At 40.0% G+C, this 21,627-nt stretch overlaps 1 non-coding gene across 1 annotated transcript; it reads right to left on the bottom strand.

Moving 5' to 3' along the window:
- Positions 1-20,579: 20,579 nt before the first annotated feature.
- Positions 20,580-20,683, bottom strand: LOC131759091 (U6 spliceosomal RNA). Its single transcript, XR_009336418.1, has one exon. It is a non-coding gene; the product is annotated as a U6 spliceosomal RNA (small nuclear RNA).
- Positions 20,684-21,627: the final 944 nt, after the last annotated feature.

The following is a 21,627-nucleotide window of genomic DNA, read 5'->3' on the forward strand; positions in this document are numbered from 1 at the left end:
AACTACTTTCCACTTTCACCCAGAGAATGAGTAAATGGATTCACATCACGGGAATTAGGTTTTCAGAGAATTCTTTTCAGCTTTCACTTAAAAAATTATTTTCGTATGGAGGAAAAGAAAGACTGGCATGACAATCAGAACAACTCATCAGCAATACTGTCATAAATATTTGATTAGATATTTATTTATGTGATTCTTTGTTTTATGTTTTTCTCCCCTCCTAGATTGTAAGTTTCTTGAGGGCAGGAACCCATGTTTTTCCTACTCACTATACATCCAGGGTATGTGATACACAATACCTAGCACATCATAGGCATTCTTGCATTCATTTATTCACCCAATTTATTTGTAACAATTTACTAAAAGAACAAATAAGAATCAAACAGTCTTCTAATGACTTAAATTTTTTTTTTTTTTTTTTTTTTGCACAGCTGATTTTGCAGTGAAATATCTTCACAGCTGGAGCAGACCGCTGTTAGTGCTGGGGAGGGGGAAAATTTCCCTTCACCCCTCTTGAATTCGTTTGGCTGGTCTAATAATTAAATTGACGCAAGACAGAATAACAGGAGGAAAAAAACCTATTTAATTTGTACACACGGAGGTCTCATAGAAATGGGACTCCTGAAGTGGCCAAAGCAGGCTGTATACATATCATTTTTAGATAAAGAAACAATTATTTGTGAAGATTTAACAAAAAAAAAGAGGATTGTGCTTGGGGTAGCAGACTAATGGAGAAGTAATAGGGTTTTTCTATACAGCATTCTTAACCTTGAATTCCCTAACAGTGGTAAGGATGCTTTCTATCCTCCTGGTATAGGGAAAATAACTTCACATGGGAGATTTATTTCCTGCTTTCAGGGGGACAGAAAGGGGTCAGAGTTGGTTTTTTAACATCATTTTTTCCCACTGGCTGTTTCTCAAGTAACTTTAATTCAAAATAATCAATATGTCATTGAGGCACATTTTGGGGCAGACTGTCTTGGGCTCCAACATTAATTAGTCTTACCAATCACTTATCCTGTATCAATATGCATTTGCTCTTGTTGCCATGAACACATGGACTTTAGCTGTGAGACTCAGATACACTTCTGAAGGAAATAAATATTAAAACTGTCTCTGGACGTTCTTAAGAAAGGAGTGGCTGTGCAGAGATAAACCCATGCACCTATGGTCAACTAATCTATGACAAAGGAGGCAAGGATATACAATGGAGAAAAGACAGTTTCTTCAATAAGTGGTGTTGGGAAAACTGGACATCTACATGTAAGAGAATGAAATTAGAACACTCCCTAACATCATACACAAAAATAAACTCCAAATGGATTCGAGACCTAAATGTAAGAGCAGAGACTATAAAAGTCTTAGAGGAAACCATAGGAAGAACACTCTTTGACATAAATCACAGCAAGATCTTTTTTGACCCACCTCCTAGAGTAATGGAAATAAAAACAAAAATAAACAAATGGGACCTAATGAAACTTCAAAGCTTTTGCACAGCAAAGGAAACTCTAAACAAGATGAAAAGACAACCTTCATAATGGGAGGAAATATTTGCAAATGAATCAACGGACAAAGGATTAATTTCCAAAATATATAAACAGCTCATGCAGCTCAATATTAAAAAAACAAACAACCCAATCCAAAAATGGGCAGAAGACCTAAATAGACGTTTTTCCAAAGAAGACATACAGATGGCCAAGAGACACACGAAAAGCTGCTGAACGTCACTAATTATTAGAGAAATGTAAATCAAAACTACAATGAGGTATCACCTCACACCAGTCAGAATGGGCATCATCAGAAAATCTACAAACAACAAATGCTGGGGAGGGTGTGGAGAAAGGGAACCCTCCTACACTGTTGGTGAGAATGTAAATTGATACAGCCACTATGGAGAACAGTATGGAGGTTCCTTAAAAAACTAAAAATAGAATTATCATATGACCCAGCAATCCCACTCCTGGGCATATACTCAGAGAAAACCATAATTGAAAAACACACGGGCACCCCAATGTTCATTGCAGCACTATTTACAATAGCCAGGTCATGGAAGCAACCTAAATGCCCATCGACAGATGAATGGATAAAGAAGATGTGGTACATATATACAATGGAATATTACTCAGCCATAGAAAGGAACGAAAATGGGTCATTTGTAGATATGTGGATGGACCTAGAGACTGTCATACAGAGTGAAGTAAGTCAGAAAGAGAAAAACAAATATCGTATATTAACGCATATATGTGGAATCTAGAAAAATGGTACAGATGAAACGATTTGCAGGGCAGAAATAGAGACACAGATATAGAGAACAAATGTATGGAGGCCAAGTGGGGAAAGTGGGGTGGGGGTAGGGGTGGGATGAAGTGGGAGATTGGGATTGATATGTATACACTAATATGTATAAAATAGATAACTAATAAAAAAGAAAAAGAAAAGAGTGGCTGTGTATTCCAGAGTGGTCTCAAATAACATTGAAATTAGAGGCTCAGGAACTGACATTGTGAGCTTTTAGTTCCAAAATGAAATGTTTGCTATCAACTAAGTGTGTTTGAAAATGATTTGCTAGCTGGTTTGAATATTTTTAAAGTATCAATTTGGTTGACAGGGGAAAATCGTGTCAAAATGATAATAAATGTCGTTTTTAAGGTTTTAAATAATTCTACAAGGACGATCTATCAAAGCATTATCTACATTATAAAGAATCAAAAGAATCAAACTTAAAAGAAATGCAAATGACAATTCATTAAAAGTGGAAATAAGGAATATCTTTAGAGACGGTAATTTCTTTGTCATTTAAGAGGAGTACAGTACTAACCCTTTGGAAACATCAACAGAAGAGGTAATAGAAAAAAAACAAATAGACCCTCCCAAAAGTGTTCATTAAGATACTTAATAGAGATATTAAAATAGTCTTTTTTCATAGCCAAAGATTATTCTAGTCTCTAAATTTATTTTCTGAAATGCTATAGAATTGTCAGTGAGATGAGGGGAAAACCATAACAAAATGGCATATTTCTGGAAACACTTTTTTTTTTTTTTTTTTTGCAATACGCGGGCCTCTCACTGTTGTGGCCTCTCCCATTGCGGAGCACAGGCTCCGGACGCACAGGCTCAGTGGCCATGGCTCAAGGGCCCAGCCGCTCCGTGGCATGTGGAATCTTCCCGGACCAGGGCAGGAACCCGTGTCCCCTGCATCGGCAGGCGGACTCCCAACCACTGTGCCACCAGGGAAGCCCTGGAAACACTTATTTTTAAAACTCCAACATTCCCTAAATATATTTCCAACCGGGAAAGAATTTTTAAAAATTCGTTGATTCACTAATGAGGCCCTGATAGTCCACAATCCTGGGTAAAGTAATGCAGCTCATGTGTATGTAGATATAGCCCAGCTGGTGTACAGGGAAGCCAACTACTCAGAAGAAAAGATTTCCTTGCTTATAAGACTCATAGATTAAGGAACTTTTGTGTTAACTGCAGAACTGAAGCCTGGATTCTAAAAACCCACAACTACAAGAGTGGACTAATTTCTAAGTCTATAAAACAGTCCAGACCTATTTTATTCTTACTATTCTTTTTCAGAGACCAAGGAAGTCTTTTTCTTTTAATTTCCAGTTTTGGAATCTTGCTTTAATCACTTTCCAACACAGTCTTTAAAAATTTTACATTCTCTTGCAACCACAGAATGATTTATTTGCTGAAGAAATCGGGGAGCAAGTGTCCTACCTGTCCATAAGTAACACGATCACAGTGTTCAAATGGTAATATGATTCTCCCTTTTGCACATTCACAAATTAAAGGAGGGTAGGTCTCCACAGAGCTCAGGGCTAAGGCAGCTCATTGGTCTTCAGGAATTACACATCTGGACTAGTTGGGAGTATGTTGACCAAAGTTCTGTTCTTCTCAGCGTGCCTGAGGAAGTAGTGGTAAACACTATAAATATAAGCTGGGCCCCAACTCTGTGTCTTCTTTCAGACTCACATCCCACATCCCTTTTGCTTCAGCAAAATGCTTTGGTTGTGTCCACCCTCATGTGAGTAAGTCCTGGAGTGGCCTCCAGGAGAGGAGGGAAAATACTATTTGTCAGCAGGAATCATTGCCAGACTCTGCGTGTTGGCCTTTGCAATACATGTTGTTTAATCTTTCAACAAAGCTAAGAGATAGATATGATTGTCCCCGGTTTTCCTCTTAGGAAACAGAGTATTCTGTGGAAACATGGTAGCCTTCCTCAAAGCTTGATGAGGAAGATGATGCACCTCTGTCCCACATTTATAGCTTCTACCTTTGGTAAGAATATCTTCAGTAGTGAAATGTTGTGTAAATCTTCATTCATAGATCATGAACTTGATACCTTTTTATGTGTGATTCTATACCAGATTGAAAAATGCCAGTTCTATGTTGTATTTGTTAAACTTTTATTGCAGGAATCAGGATCGTGTTGGTATCAAAACATTTAACCTTTTTTATACACAAAAAACTATTATTGTACCATATCATATTTTACTTAATCCAGCAAATATTTGTTCTTTAATCAAGGAATTCCTTGGTAATTCTAGTTTAGGGACATTGCGTGTGTGTGTGTGTGTGTGTGTGTGTGTGTGTGAGTGTGTACAATGGGCTGAATATTTATGCCCCCTCAAATTCATATGTTGAAAGCCTAACCTCTAGTGTGATGGTATTAGGAGGTGAGGACTTTGAGAGGTGATTAGGTCATGAGAGTGAAGCCCTCATGAATGGGATTAGTGTCCTTATAAAAGAGACCCCAGAGAGCTCCCTTGCCCCTTCCGTGAGGAGGACACAGGGAAAAGAAGCAGGAAGCAGGCCCTCACCAGAAACTGAATCTGTTGGCACCTTGAACTTAAACTTCCCAGCCTCCAGAACAATGAGAAATAAATTCTGTTGTTTAAGCCACTCAGTCTATAGTATTGTTATGGCTGCCCGAACAGACTAAGCATGAGTGTGTGTGTGCATGTGTGCGTGTGTGTGTGTGCGTGTGTGTGTGTACACACTTTGATGATTTAGGATAGATTCCAAATGGATGTACTTTGTAAGGTGTTTTCTCTTGTTTCTATTTGTTTTCTTCCAGGTATGGATGCTCCATATAGTCCCATAACTCTGACTGTTGTTAAGAGTTATTAGAGAGCACAGCCCTATCCCTGAGAGGAGAAGGAATGCAGTTCCTTCTTTTCAGGCCCATTCTTCCCTGACATCTTAACATTCACCGACGAGGCCTTGCTGAGAGACTCAGTATCTAAGACTTCAGTTTATCACTAATGTTGCAGAATGTGTCACTGTTGGAAGGCTTCAGTGGTTCACAGTCAGTGCCAGAGTCCTCATTAGGAAAGGGTTTCTCTGACTCAGCCAGAGAAGGAGTACATTTCTCGCTCGGAATACTCAGAGGCAGTTTCCTTTTAAAAACAAAAAAGAAGTTCTAAAAGTACTCTGTGAAAAAATGTTCTTTTGACAAGATATATACACAAATCCATTCTCAGGGAAGAGTTTGTCTTTTCATACAATTTTATAAACATTTAAAGAGAGATGATAAAGGAAAGGTTTGTATTTTCTTCCATATGCTGTGGAATAACACATAGAACCAGTTTTTGTTTGCTTTTACTTGATTCCATGGGATACATGATTTATGTTCATAAAGAGAGACAGAAGGTAGTGAAAAGAATAAAATTATTTTTATAGAATGGCCTCTTTTGTGGGTGCTAAAATATACATAGCAGTTAGATATTTTTAAACACAAAATATATTTTTTTTCTTATTTTGAAGATAAAAGCATTTCAAATTAGTTAATGGAGAGAAAGTCTCATTACTTGATATCCAGCTACTAATGGCAAATTCATAATAAGTGCTAATGGTCATATCGTACTTAACTTACTATGTGACAAGAGCTATTCTAAGAGCTTTACAGATGTTAGCTTTTTTTTTTTTTTTTTTTTTTTTTTTTTTTTTTTTTTTTGCGGTACGCGATCCTCTCACTGTTGTGGCCTCTCTCATCGCAGAGCGCAGGCTCCCGACGCGCAGGCGCAGCGGCCATGACTCACGGGCCCAGCCTCTCCGCGGCATGTGGGATCTTCCCAGACTGGGGCACGAACCCGCGTCGCCTGCATCGGCAGGTGGACTCTCAACCACTGCGCCACCAGGGAAACCCTGATGCTAGCTTTTTAATCTTCCCACCAATCCTAGGAGGTAGGTATTATTGTTATTCAAATTTTGTATGTGAGAAAACTTTCATACAAGTTACCACTTCCCTGCCCCATGTCACATTGTAGTGAGACTGGATTTGAGTTCCTGTAGCCCTGCTCTACAATCTGTGCTCTCAACCATGGGGTCATACTGCCTTGTTATCATTTGACCATGAGTAGTATTTTATTTTATTTATTATTTATTTATTTATTTATTTATTTGTGGTACATGGGCCTCTCACTGCTGTGGCCTCTTCCCATTGCGGAGCACAGGCTCCGGACGCGCAGGCTCAGCGACCATGGCTCACGGGCCTAGCCGCTGTGCAGCATGTGGGATCTTCCGGGACCAGGGCATGAACCCGCGTCCCCTGCATCGGCAGGTGGACTCTCAACCACTGCGCCACCAGGGAAGCCCCATGAGTAGTATTTTAAAACTTTGCTACAAAGGTGTAGATACATCTCTTAGGACATTTAATCTGTAAATAAAGGTACCATTTTCTTGTCTCAGCCTTTTTTCCAACTGCCTTTTCATTTTTAGACCTTTTAATTCAGCCTGTGTCCACAAAGATGTCAGTGGTCCAGAACTAGTGAGGATGACCTCTTCTTACAGTAGGTGCTTAGTAAATGTCTCTTGAATGAATTAAAATGCAGTTATCATTCTTAAAGAAAGGCTTTAATTTTTCCTTTCCTATATGAACAAATCCAAATAAAACCGAACTTTTTAAGGTCAATATACAAAGGATAGCTATTGTTTTTATTTGCCTAACACTCTCCTTTCTTCTGGTTGAAGAATCCATCTGTTCTATGGAGAAGCCACTCCACGCGTAGTGGTGGGGCTGCTCCTCCTACCACTTGGTTGGTCACAGCACAGGTATGAGCACATGACCCTGGCCTGCTGGTCACAGGGGAATCTATGACCTGAACCTGGTTGTTTTGGGGCTGTGTGGTGATCCAAGTAGGATGGTGCCTAACCTATTGTCTCTCCAAAGCCACCCTTCTTTGCCTTGCTTTTTGATCTTAAAGCTGGGCCCTGTAAACATTTCTCCTTTACCTGCTAATGGAATACTAAACTTCACCAACAGAAGGCAATAGAATGACCCTGCACAGCAATCTCAGCAGGAAGATACTTCCCTTCCAGCTTCTGGTCCTCCATCATTACTACTATTTAGGATGGGAGCCTAGCAAGTGCACAGGAGAATTCTAGTTGTGCCCTCAGGCCATGCTCTCCTCAACAGCAGTCACCTATCCCCTCTGGCAACAGTTGACTCTTGTACAGATCGGCTGCAGCCTGTCCACACCCTCTCTCAAGGGCAAGCTGCTTCTATAGCTTGGCCCTGGCTGGTGCCCTATGGCAAGTTTCTTGGCCAGCAGCAAGCTTCTGCCCCTTGTGTTAGTTCTGCCCTCTTCAAAGAGGCCTGAATCTCACCCTGGGTGGAGATGGGGCTCCTTTGGTCCTTAGTCTTTTATTGTTCAGTCATCCTTAATCTAAAGTAAATAACTGCTGCTTTGTACCTGTTCCCTGATCCAATAACCAATGTGGTTTTTATCTCCAGACTGGATACTGACTGATGTAAATGTCCATCAGTTTCCTCTCTGAAGTTTTACATAGGGATTCTGGGGGAAAAAAGATGGTTTCTCTCCTTATAGAATCGAGAGCTGTAAGTATAAAGTAAGCTGGAGCTGCTTGAGGCCATTGTCCCCAAACACAGAGAAGCTATTTGGAGTTTAAAAAAAAAAAAGATGAGGTCATGAATAGAGATAAATAGATGTGAGAGACAAACGAAGATGAAGAGAATTCTGATGACATCATTTGACCCCTTAGATCCAGCCATGCCTAAAGACAGTTTTCCAGGCATATTATCAGTAAATTCTATTTAAAAAAATCTTTATTGGAGTACAGTTGATTTACAATGTTGTGTTAGTTTCTGCTGTACAGCAAAGTGAATCAGTTATACATATACATATAACCGCTCTTTTCTAGATCTTTTTTCCATATAGGTCGTTACAGAGTATTGAATAGAGTTCCCTGTGCTATTCAGTAGCTCCTTATTAATTATCTATTTTATATATACTAGTGTGTATATGTCAATCCCAATCTCCCAGTTATCCCTCTCCCTATCTTTCCCCCCTCCATTTTTTTTCTTAAGCAAGTTTGAGTTAGATTTCTGTCTCTTGAAATTGAAAGAACACTAATTATGATACAAAGTAGTTTTGTCATAAAAGAAATAAGCAGTCTTATGCATTTTTCATTTTAATAATATCTTTAATTTTTAAAAGTATCACTTATATAATTTTTGTTCACAATCTCCCAAAGGCAGACTTGGAAGGCTGTCTGCTGTCAGCCCTCCTTCACGAAGGGGGATTGGGGCCATGCATTGCAGTGTCCACCTCAGGGATGCCTACCTTAGTCTGAGGGCCTCCCTGAGAGAGTGACCACCACTGAGATGACACACAATCGTATATGAGAGTTGTCCAACTCCAGCAAAGTTTAAGAGTCAAAGAGAGGATGTATTAACCTGTCACTCAACAAACCTTTACTGAGTCTCTCCATATTATGTACAAAGGATCGTGGTGGGTGTTAGGGACACAAAACTAAATAAACTCCCTCCCATACTTTTAAGGAGATTGTATCAATATTAACCGTGTGTTTTATTTTCTGTACTCCATTGGTTTGACATCTGCAGGCTTGCTGACCCTGGAAGGGTCACACCCACATCACCTTCTTTATCAGGTTCTCATACTCTGGGCCGCTTGTCATAATCACTGCAGAGCCATGTAGCAGACATACGGGGACAACCCCTAGCCCCAGAGCCTGCTGAAATTAATCAAGCTAGCCAATCCTAAGCCTGCTTACCCTACCTTGCTTTTTCCTTCTGGTGGAAACCACTGGAAACCACAATAAAGACCCTTGCCCATGATTTCCCCCTCCCCCTCTGCCTCCTGACAGACCCCAGTGCTCCCCTTGTGGTCCCCTGTGGTGTGGCATGGCATTCCCCCTTCTCTTGGGATCTGTGAATTTAACAAACCATCTCTTCAGTGACAATTGTCTCCTGACCTTTTGATTTTATTGAACCTCCAATATCCTATTTCTATACTATATTTTAAAACAGAGACCATATTAGGGAAATTAAAAATTTTTTTCCTACTCCCAACTAATCTAAAGCTCATTGAAAACAGAAGCCGTGCCCACCTATTCACCGTTGTATCCTTACCAGTTACTCAGTTACTATTATAATTATCACCCCTGAATTTCCAAGCGTTGTTCATCTCGTATCACTTATACTCATTTCTTCTGTCTGATTTCTACTAACTCCTCTCCACTCCAGGTTCTTATTTTTTTTTTGCGGTATGCAGGCCTTTCACTGTTGTGGCCTCTCCGTTGCGGAGCACAGGCTCCAGATGCGCAGGCTCAGCGGCCCTGGCTCACGGGCCCAGCCACTCTGCGGCATGTGGGATCTTCCCGGACCGGGGCACGAACCCGTATCCCCTGCATCGGCAGGCGGACACTCAACCACTGCGCCACCAGGGAAGCCCCAGACTCTTATTGACAGCTAACTAGGCTCGCTCTTCTGGTCATTCCCTCCATCTTTCCTTCTTTCAGGTTTTTGTTCACTGTCAGTTCAAATAGCACTAGACCCACAAAGCCTCTTCTGACTCTCTTAACTACGTGTATGCCTTGTGTTTCATTAACTGCCACGCTGATTTCTTTCAAATTTAATTGCACACTCTACCACTTGTTCTAGTTATCTGTGGCCTTGTTTTAGCTCTCTATCAGATTGTGAGCCCCTTGAATTAGAGAGCCATATTTTAGACATCTCTGTATTCTTAACTCCTGGCACAGTGCCTGGAAGGAGGTGCTCCATAACTGTTGAATGCATAGAAAAATACTGGAGTATAAATTCCTTGAAGTCAGGGACCATGCTTTACTTCTCTTTGTATATCTTGGAATACTTACCTATAGATGATCTATAAATACTTAGTGAATTGAGTAAGCCTGTAAGGTACATGGAATAAGTAATAATAATTAATAATCCCATTTGACAGATAAGGAAACTGAGGCTCAGAGAATTTAATGCTTTTCCCAAGGTCACAAAGTTATTATGAAGTAGCTGGATAGATAGCTGGATAGATAGCTGGATTAGAACCCAGGTACTTTGCCATCTACCAGAGTACTTCCCACTACCCACCATCACAGTAATAGCTGGCATACCTGAGTCATTCTTACATACTAGAAGATAAGGATATCCTCTCACAGAGCAAGGTCTTGTTCTCTATTATGTTGTTGTGGACTGAATGTTTATGTCTCCCCAGAATTCATATGTTAAATCCTAACTCCCAATGTGATGGTATTACGAGGTGGGGCCTTTGAGAGGTAATTAGGTCAGGAGGGTAGAGCCCTCATGATGGGATTATAAGAAGAGGCTAACAGCTAGCTTACTTTCTTTCCTTCAGCTGTCTGCAACCCAGAAAAGGGTTCTCACCAGAACCCGACCATGCTGGCACTGATCTCAGACTCCCAGCCTACAGAACTATGAGAGATAAATGTTTGTTGATAAGCCACCCAGCTTATGGTACTTTGTTATAATGGCCCAAACTGACAATGACATAAGTTCTTGAAACCTTCTTGATTTTCATAAGATTAGAAATGTATCATGACCTTTATTGACCACAAATACTTGGATATGTCTCCAGTATTGATCTAATAAAATGTGAAGATGTAGAATAGCATTTCTGCATAAGATGAGGAATTGGCAGGTATGAGGAATTTAGCATTATTTTCTCGAGAATGACACATTGTAAATTGATCTGAATCGCTTTGATTTCCCAGAATTTTTACTGGCTGAGTTTATTCCACACACCACCCCTTCTACCTTGGCAATATCTCATGAGCTATTGATAAATTATTAAGCTCTGATGCAAACCTAAGTGCCAGGATTAACCATAAAATTGTGTATTCATCAGGGTCTAGTCAAGAGGCATAAAACACAATGGTTATTTTGACAGAGAAAAATTAATATGAAGAAGATATAAAGAGTCTTTATTGAAAAGGTAAAGGAAGCACTCAGTGTCATGGATGTAGCAGGAAGCTACCACCACCTTAGGACTAGGGAAACAAAGGAAAGAAGTTGAAATTATTAAGACTTAGAAACTAAGAGGGGAAGCCCCCTGGAGCTGAAAGTCAGGTCTCTGAGGAGGGGTGCTGTTAGGCTGGTGTGTTGAGAAATGTACTTGGGATTGTTTTAAATCAGGTATGGAGGGCTTCCCTGGTGGCACAGTGGCTAAGAATCTGCCTGCCAATGCAGGGGACACGGGTTCAAGCCCTGGTCCAGGAAGCTCCCACATGCCACAGAACAACTAAGCCCATGTGCTGCAACTACTGAGCCTGCACTCTAGAGCCCACGAGCCACAACTACTGAAGCCCGTGCACCTACAGCCCATGCTCTGCAACAAGAGAAGCCACCACAATGAGAAGCCTGTGCACCACAATGAAGAGTAGCCCCTGCTCACCGCAACTAGAGGAAGCCCGTGAGCAGCAACAGAGACCCAACTCAGCCATAAATAAATAAATAAATTTATATTAAAATTTAGGTATGGTAAGACATGCAGACAGAAATGATTTTCATACAGGAGGAAATTTATACTCATAGATGTCTGGAAACAGGAGGCACAACATTCCATGCAGGGCTGCATAGGGAAGCACCAGGGTGGGTCAGGAGGCAGAAGGAAGAGGAGGAAGCATGGGCACAAGCTTTACTGTGATCTCTTCAGGAAAGGCAAAGCAGGGCACGTTAAATAGTTTAGGATTGGGTAGTTTGAATAATTTCTTCAGGTTCTGGGCTATAGTAGTGATTCCTAGCAATCTAGTACCTGGCTCTGGAGTGATTTAGGGCTGGGGGAATATTGGCTTGGTTTGTGAGAGTTTGATAAAAGAGGTGGTTGGAGTATGAATTTACCTGTTGGTTCCCTCCTTATGACTCTCATCGGTCAAAATTTGCCCCATTTTTGTTGTGTTACCTGACCCCTTTGGACATCTGATGGGAAATTCATATCCCATGCTTCGCAGCTCAGAGCCTTTGTGGGTCTGTAAGAGCTGCCATGGCTTCTGCTATGGTGGGCATGATGGAGGTCATGCCAGCCTCCAGTCTTCCCCCCGTAGAAGAAGGAGACTTCACCGGTGTTCGGTGGAGCGACAATGGTGGCAGTAGCCAGAGCTCTCAAGTTGCAAGTGGCAAAGAGCCCATGTGAGGATGCACATAAATTGCATCTGATATAGATAGTAATGGGTAAGGAGTAACTCAGAGGTTGGAAATATCTGTAAATACAAATGAAATTAATTGGAGAGATGAAAAGTCCCAGAACGATATGTCTAGGATATGGGTTTACAGAACATGGGAGCCAGAGGTCTCTATCAATGCATGGAACTAGCGCGTGTGGGAGTGGGGCAGCCCTGCCTCAGGAGACCTTGTCCCAGTTCCCTGTCTTCCCTTAGCTGTGGCAGGATCTTAAATTAGTTTCTTCTCTCTGAGCCTCTGCTGCCTTATTTAAGAAATGAAAGAGAATCGAAGCTGACGTTTTTCTGTTCTAAGATACATGTTTCAGAGAAACAATTTTGCAGGAGTAATTTACATGTACAGTCTTTTCAAATTTCACTATATGAAAATGAGGAATTATAATCAAGAGCATCACCAGATGGAAACCCATTTTTTAAAAAAATCTCTATTGGAGTGTAATTGCTTTACAATGGTGTGTTAGTTTATGCTTTATAACAAAGTGAATCAGCCATACATATACATATATCCCCATATCTCCTCCCTCTTGAGCCTCCCTCCCACCCTCCCTACCCCACCCCTCTAGGTGGTCACAAAGCACCGAGCTGATCTCCCTGTGCTATGTGGCTGCTTCCCACTAGCTATCTATTTTACATTTGGTAGTGTATATATGTCCATGCCACTCTCTCACTTTGTCCCAGCTTACCCTTCCCCCTCCCCGTGTCCTCAAGTCCATTCTCTAGTAGGTCTGCATCTTTATTCCAGTCTTGCCCCTAGATTCTTCATGACCATTTTTTTCTTTTCTTTAGATTCCATATATATGTGTTAGCATACGGTATTTGTTTTTCTCTTTCTGACTTACTTCACTCTGTATGACAGAGTCTAGGTCCATCCACCTCACTACAAATAACTCAATTTTGTTCCTTTTTATGGCTGAGTAATAGTCCATTGTATATATGTGCCACATCTTCTTTATCCATTCATCGGTTGACGGATACGTAGGTTGCTTCCATGTCCTGGCTATTGTAAATAGAGCTGCAGTGGACATTGTGGTACATGATTCTTTTTGAATTATGGTTTTCTCAGGGTATATGCCCAGTAGTGGGATTGCTGGGTCATATGGTAGTTCTGTTTGTAGTTGTTTAAGAAACCTCCATACTGTTCTCCATAGTGGCTGTATCAATTTACATTCCCACCAACAGTACAAGAGGGTTCCCTTTCTCCACACCTTCTCCAGCATGTATTGTTCGTAGATTCTTTGATGAGGGCCATTCTGATTGGTGTGAGATGATATCTCATTGTAGCTTTGATTTGCATTTCTCTAATGATTAATGATGTTGAGCATTCTTTCATGTGTTTGTTGGCAATCTGTATATCTTCTCTGGAGAAATGTCTGTTTAGGTCTTCTGCCCATTTTTGGATTGGGTTGTTTGTTTTTTTGATATTGAGCTGCATGAGCTGCTTGTAAATTTTGCAGATTAATCCTATGTCAGTTGCTTCATTTGCAAATATTCTCTCCCATTCTGACAGTTGTCTTTTCGTCTTGTTTCTGGTTTCCTCTGCTGAGCAAAAGTTTTACAGTTTCATTAGGTCCCATTTATTGATGAGTCTGGCTAATGGTTTATCAATTTTGTTTATCTTCTCAAAGAACCAGCTTTTAGTTTTATTGATCTTTGCTATCGTTTCCTTCATTTCTTTTTTACTTATTTCTGATCTGATCTTTATGATTCCTTTCCTTCTGCTAACTTTGTGGTTTTTTTGTTCTTCTTTCTCTAATTGTTTTAGGTGTAAGGTTAGGTTGTTTATTTGAGATGTTTCTTATTTCTTAAGTAGGATTGTATTTGTATAAACTTCCCTCTTAGAACTGCTTTTGCTGCATCCCATAGGTTTAGGGTCGTCGTGTTTTCATTGTCATTTGCTTCTAGGTATTTTTTGATTTCCTCTTTGATTTCTTCAGTGATCTCTTGGTTATTAAGTAGTGTATTGTTTAGCCTCCATGTGTTTGTATTTTTTACAGATTTTTTTCCTGTAATTGATATCGTCTCATAGCATTGTGGTCAAAAAAGATACTTGATTCTTGGTAAATGTTCTTAAATTTACCAAGGCTTGATTTGTGACCCAAGATATGATCTGTCCTGGAGAATGTTCCATGAGCACTTGAGAAGAAAGTGTATTCTGTTGTTTTTGGATAGAATGTACTATAAATATCAATTAAGTCCATCTTGTTTAATGTATCATTTAAAATTTGTGTTTCCTTAGTTATTTTCATTTTGGATGATCTGTTCATTGGTGAAAGTGGGGTGTTAAAGTCCCCTACTATGATTGTGTTACTGTTGATTTCCCCTTTTATGGCTGTTAGTATTTGCCTTATGTATTGAGGTGCTCCTATGCTGGGTGCATAAATATTTACAATTGTTATATCTTCTTCTTGGATCGATCCCTTGATCATTCTGTAGTGTCCTTGTCTCTTGTAATAGTCTTTGTTTTAAAGTCTATTTTGTCTGATATGAGAATTGCTACTCCAGCTTTCTTCTGATTTCCATTTTCATGGAATATCTTTTTCCATCCCCTCACTTTCAGTCTGTATGTGTCCCTAGGTCTGAAGTGGGTCTCTTGTAGACAGCATATACATGGGTCTTGTTTTTGTATCCATTCAGCCAGTCTATGTCTTTTCGTTGGAGCATTTAATCCATTTTCATTTAAGGTAATTATCAAAATGTATGTTCCTATTACCATTTTCTTAATTGTTTTAGGTTTATTATTGAAGGTCTTTTCCTTCTCTTGTGTTTCCTGCCTAGAGAAGTTCCTTTAGCATTTGTTTTAAAGCTGATTTGGTGGTGCTGAATTCTCTTAGCTTTTCCTTGTCTGTAAAGATTTTAATTTATCTGTCAACTTTGAATGAGATCCTTACTGGGTAGAGTAATCTTGGTTGTAGGTTTTTTCCTTTCATCACTTTAAATATGTCCTGCCACTCCCTTCTGGCTTGCAGGGTTTCTGCTGAAAGATCAGCTGTTAACCTTATGGGGATTCCCTTGTGTGTTATTTGTTGTTTTCCCCCTTGCTGCTTTTAATATGTTTTCTTTGTATTTAATTTTTGATAGTTTGACTAATATGTGTCTTGGCATGTTTATCCTTGGATTTATCCTGTATGAGACTCTCTGTGCTTCCTGGACTTGAGTAACTATTTCCTTTTCCATATTACGGAAGTTTTCAACTATAATCTCTTCAAATATTTTCTCAGTCACTTTCTTTTTCTCTTCTTCTTCTGGGACCCCTATAATTTGAATGTTGGTGCATTTAATGTTGTCCTAGAGGTCTCTGAGACTGTCCTCAATTCTGTTAATTCTTTTTTCTTTATTTTTCTCTGCAGTAGTTATTTCTACTATTTTATTTTCCAGGTCACTTATCCGTTCTTCTGCCTCAGTTATTCTGCTATTGATCCCTTCTAGAGAATTTTTAATTTCATTTATTGTGTTGTTCATCATTTTTGTTTGCTCTTTAGTTCTTCTAGGTCCTTGTTAAACGTTTCTTGTATTTTCTCCGTTCTATTTCCAAGATTTTGGATCATCTTTACTATCATTACTCTGAATTTTTTTTCAGGTAGACTGCCTATTTCCTCTTCAGTTGTTTGGTCTGGTGGGTTTTTATCTTGCTCCTTCATCTGCTGTGTGCTTCTCTGTCTTCTCATTTTGCTTAACTTACTGTGTTTGGGGTCTCCTTTTCGCAGGCTGCAGGTTTGTAGTTTCCATTGTTTTTGGTGTCTGCCCCAAGTGGTTAAGGTTGGTTCAGTGGGTTGTGTAGGCTTCCTGGTGGAAGAGTGACTGTGTTCTGGTGGATGAGGCTGGATCCTGTCTTTCTGGTGGGCAGGTCCACGTCTGGTGGTGTGTTTTGGGGTATCTGTGACCTTATTATGATTTTAAGCAGCCTCTCTGCTAATGGGTGGGGTTGTGTTCCTGTCTTGCTAGTTGTTTGGCATAGCGTGTCCAGCACTGTAGTTTGCTGGTCATTGAATGGAGCTGGGTCTTGGTGTTGAGATGGAGATCTCTGGGAGATTTTCACCATTTGATATTACATGGAGCTGGGAGGTCTTTGGTGGACCAATGTCCTGAACTTGGCTCTGTCACCTCAGAGGCATAGCCCTGACTCCTGGCCGGAGCACCAAGAGCCTGTTATCCACATGGCTCAGAATAAAAGGGAGAAAAAAAGAAAGAAGAAGATAAAATAAAATAAAATAAAGTTATTAAAATAAAAAATAATTATTAAAAAATTTTATTAAAGTAATAAAAAGAGAAAGAGAGCAACCAAACCAAAAAACAAATTCACCAATGATAACAAGTGCTAAAAACTATAGTAAAATAAAATAAAAAAAAAAACGGACAGAGAGAACCCTAGGACTAATGGTAAAAGCAAAGCTATACAGACAAAATCACACACAGAGGTATATACATACACACTCACAAAAAGAGAAAAAGGGGAAAAAAATATATATTGTTGCTCCCAAAGTCCACCTCCTCAGTTTGGGATGATTCGTTGTCTATTCAGGTATTCCACAGGTGCAGGGTACATCAAGTTGATCGTGGAGATTTAATCCGCTGCTCCTGAGGCTGCTGGGAGAGATTTCCCTTTCTCTTCTTTGTTCGCACAGCTCCCGGGGTTCAGCTTTGTATTTGGACCTGCCTCTGCGTGTAGATTGCCTGAGGGCATCTGTTCTTTGCTCAGACAGGACGGGGTTAAAGAAGTAGCTGATTCGGGGGCTCTGGCTCACTCAGGCCGGGGGAAGGGTGGGGTACAGAGTGCAGGGCGAGCCTGTGGTGGCAGTGGCCGGGGCGACGTTGCCCCAGCCTGAGGTGTGCCGTGTTTTCTCCCAAGGAAGTTGTCCCTGGATCCTGGGACCCTGGCAGTGGCGGGCTGCACAGGCTCCCAGGAGGGGAGGTGTGGAGAGTGACCGGTGCTTGCACACAGGGTTCTTGGTGGTAGCAGCAGCAGCCTTAGCGTCTCATGCCCGTCTCTGGGGTCCGTGCTGAGAGCCGCGGCTCGCGCCCGTCTCTGGAGCTCCTTTAATTGGCGCTCTTAATCTCTTCTCGCGTACCGGGAAACAAAGAGGCAAGAAAAAGTCTCTTGCCTCTTTGGCAGCTCCAGACTTCTCCCTTAGTCCCTCCCGACTAGCCGTGGCTCATTAACCCCTTCAGGCTGTGTTCACAGCGCCAACCCCAGTCCTCTCCCTGGGATCCGACAGAAGCCCGAGCCTCAGCTCCCAGCCCCCGCCCATCCCGGTGGGTGAGCAGACAAGCCTCTCGGGCTGGTGAGTGCCGGTCGGCACTGATCCGCTGTGCAGGAATCTCTCCGCTTTGCCCTCCGCACCTTGTTGTTGCGCTCTCCTCAGTGGCTCTGAAGCTTCCCCCTCCGCCACCCGCAGTCTCCGCCCGCAAAGGGGCTTCCTAGTGTGTGGAAACCTTTCCTTCTTCACGGCTCCTTCCCACTGGTGTAGGTCCCGTCCCTATTCTTTTGTCTCTGTTGTTTCTTTTTTCTTTTGCCCCCACCCAGGTACGTGGGGAGTTTCTTGCCTTTTGGGAGGTCTGAGGTCTTCTGCCAGCGTTCAGTAGGTGTCCTGTAGGAGTTGTTCCACATGTAGATGTATTTCTGATGTATTTGTGGGGAGGAAGGTGATCTCCGCGCCTACACTTCCGCCATCTTGAATCCCCTCCGAAACCCATTTTTAACTTAATATACGCACTAATGGGTCTGACAGTGAGCTACTACCCTGGGCAGTCAGCTAGTCTGATTCTGGGCCTGACTCTGTCAGCAGCCAGCCATATGATCACATGTAAATCAGTAAACATCTGTCTTGGGGCTTCATCAAAGCACAAGCTCTGGTCTTCAATCACCTTGGTCAGAGTCCCAGTGTTAGTACTGACTAGCTGTGTGACCTTGGGCATGTTACTGACCTCTCTGATTCTTTTTCCTTATCTGTCTAGTAGGGCTGCCATGATCAAATGCACAAGAAATGTGTGACATAACTGTACACACTCAAATGTTCGTTAGTATTTTCTTAATTGTAAAAAGAGGTAGTTAGACCCGTAGATCCCTGGGGCACATTTCAGCTTTAATGTTCCATGATTCCATACTCTGATTCATTACTTAATCATTGCAAATGCTTAATGAGCATTTATTACATATGCAGTCTGTGCTACCTTGCCTTCAGACAGCACACAATCACATAAGATTAGAAATCGTACACAATAATTTACACTATTGTAATAAGGAGTGATATCTTAAAAGCACAATATATATATATTTTAAACGCAATATATTTTATTTAGAGTTCTAAGACTGATGACCTATCAAGCACATTATTCTGGGAAAAGGTACTTTGTCAGTGTTGGAGGATATGCATATGATAGGTCCTTACAGTTCTTTAAAAAATTATTTTATAGGTGCCCATTATTATGTGTTCAACTGATAACTAATGGAGTATTGTTGGAAGAAGCATTCACATGGAGTTTGATTCTAAAGTCTGAAGCCTGGTAAATTATATATCATTGCTTAATGTAACTACTCTTTATAATAATATCATTTTTCTAATGGGAAAAATCAACATAAAATTAATATTAAACTGGTGACTTGAATTGAAATGGAAATGTTTCCTGTTGCCATACAGGTTACTATGGTTAGGTTTTAGACTCAGTAAAAAATACTCCACACAAGAAAAAAAGGACAATGTCAAATCACTATGTAGTACACCTGAAACTAACATAATATTGTACGTTGCCTGTATTTCAATTTTTTTAAAAAAGTAAAGGACACTGGTTTTTACATAAATAGCAAAGCCTTTCTAGCCACTCAGAGCAACACTGCAGGACTCAAAAATCCTGTTCAATTTGAATTATGAAGATAGAGGAGCAAATTTGGAAAGACATGTTATTTCAAAAGTGTGTTCAGATTAGAAAAAAGTTCATTTTTAACAAATAATGCTAGGCAAAATGGGAAAATCTGTATTATTATTACATATTCAGTAAACCATGAAGAAAAGTAATTTAAGAAGGCTTTAGTCAGGACTCCCAAAAGTTTAAGATATTCAGGAAGATGCTATTGTAAGGTGCAATGTGTTGTGATGGTAAGATGCTGAACTTTGATTTAGAGCAGGTTGGTTCAACTCCTTAATCTGCTACTCACTGTTTTGAGTTACCTTAGCCAAGGATTCTACTCTCTCATGATTTGGTTATCTATAAAAGTGAAGGATTAAAAAATTATTTCAAATTTGCTATGATTGTTCTTTATAGTATTATCAAAATTTTATGTGCACATAGCTTAAAGATAAGTAGTTTTACAAAGCTTGTTTGAAAACAGCATCCCTTCCCCCACCACTTCCCATCCTCAGAGGGAAACACTTCCAACTCTTAGAGCTGTTTCTTTTAGTATTTGCCTCTGTGTCTCTAACTTATATGCTTAAATTGCTTGTTTTTAAAATTGTGGTATAATATATATAATATTTACCATTTTAACCATTTTAAGTATTGCAATCATTTTCACTATCCATCTCCAAAATTTTTTTCATCATCCCAGACTGAAACTCTATACCCATTAAACAGTAAGTCTCCCTGATCCCCAGGCCTTAGTAATCTCCATTCCACTTTCTGTCTCTATGTATTTGACTATTCTGGGAACTTCATGTAAGTGAAACCATACAATATTTGTCCTTTAGTATCTGGCTTATTTCACTTGGTGTCATGTCCGCAAGGTTTATCCATGTTGTAGTGTATGTCAGAATTTCTTTTCCTTTTCAAGGTTGAATAATATTCCACTATTTGTATATACAACATTTTATTTGTCCATTCATCTGTCAGTGAACATTTGGGTTGCTTCCACCTTTCAGCTATTGTGAATAATGCTGCTATGAACACGCATGTTCAAATATCTGTTTGAGTCCCTACCCTCAATTCTTTTGAGTATGAACCCAAAGGTGGAATTGCTAGATCATATGGGAACTCTATGTTTAATTTTTTGAGGACCTGCCAGCCTGTTTTGCATAGTGGCTGTACTATTTTACATTCCTACCAACAACGCACAAGAATTCCAATTTCTCCACACTCTTACTTGTTCTTTTCTTCCTTTCTTTTTTAAAAATATGGAAAGCTTCACCAATTTGTGTGTTGTCCTTGTGAGGGGCCATGCTGATCTTCTCTGTATCATTCCAATTTGATAAATGTTCTTTGAAGTGAGTACTTTATGTGTTTTTGCTTTCTATTTTCTGGAAGATTTCCTTAATTTTATCTTCTAGCCCTTCTATTGAGTTTTAATTTGTACTATTATACATGTAATTTCCAAGAACTTTTGGTTTCCTGAACGTTTCTTTTTTACAAGAACATCTTATTCTTTTTTTTAAACAATGCCTTTTAAAGAAGACTTTATTTTTTAGAGCAGTTTTAAGTTTACAACAAAATTAAGAGGAAGGTACAGAGATTTCCCATATACTCTCTGCACTCACACATGCATAGGCTTTCCCAATATCAATATCGCTTACCAGAGTGGTACTTTATTTTACTAAGGATAACCCTACGTTGACATCAGAATCACTCAAAGTCCATAGTTTACATTGCAGTTCACTCTTGGTGTTGTCCACCCTATGGTTGGACTAATGTATGATAACATGTACCCATCACTGTAATATCATCCAGAGTATTTTCACTGCCCTAAAAATCCTTTGTGTCCTGCTTATTCATCTCCCATCCCACCCACCTCACCCTAATCCCTGGCAACCACTGATCTTTTTATTGTCTCCATATTTTTATATTTTCCTGAATGTCATATAGTTTGTATCATATAGAATGTAGCCTTTTCAGATTGGCTTCTTTCACTTAGTAATATGTATTTTAAGATTACTCCATATCTTTTCATTGCTTGATAGCTCAGTTCTTTTTAGCACTGAATAATGTTGCATTGCCTGGATGTACCACAATTCATTTATCTATTCACCTACTGAAGGATATCACAGTTGCCTCCAAGTATTAACTTATGAGTAAAGCTGCTATAAACACCTTATGCAGATTATTGTGTGGGCATAAGTTTTCAACTCCTTTGGGTAAATACTAAGCAGCATTATTGCTGGATTGTATGGTAAGAATATGTTTAGTTTTGTAAGAAACTAAACTGTCTTCCAAAGTGGCTGT

The sequence above is a fragment of the Kogia breviceps genome, chromosome 6, assembly GCF_026419965.1.
Source record: "Kogia breviceps isolate mKogBre1 chromosome 6, mKogBre1 haplotype 1, whole genome shotgun sequence".
NCBI classification, from domain to species: domain Eukaryota; kingdom Metazoa; phylum Chordata; class Mammalia; order Artiodactyla; family Physeteridae; genus Kogia; species Kogia breviceps.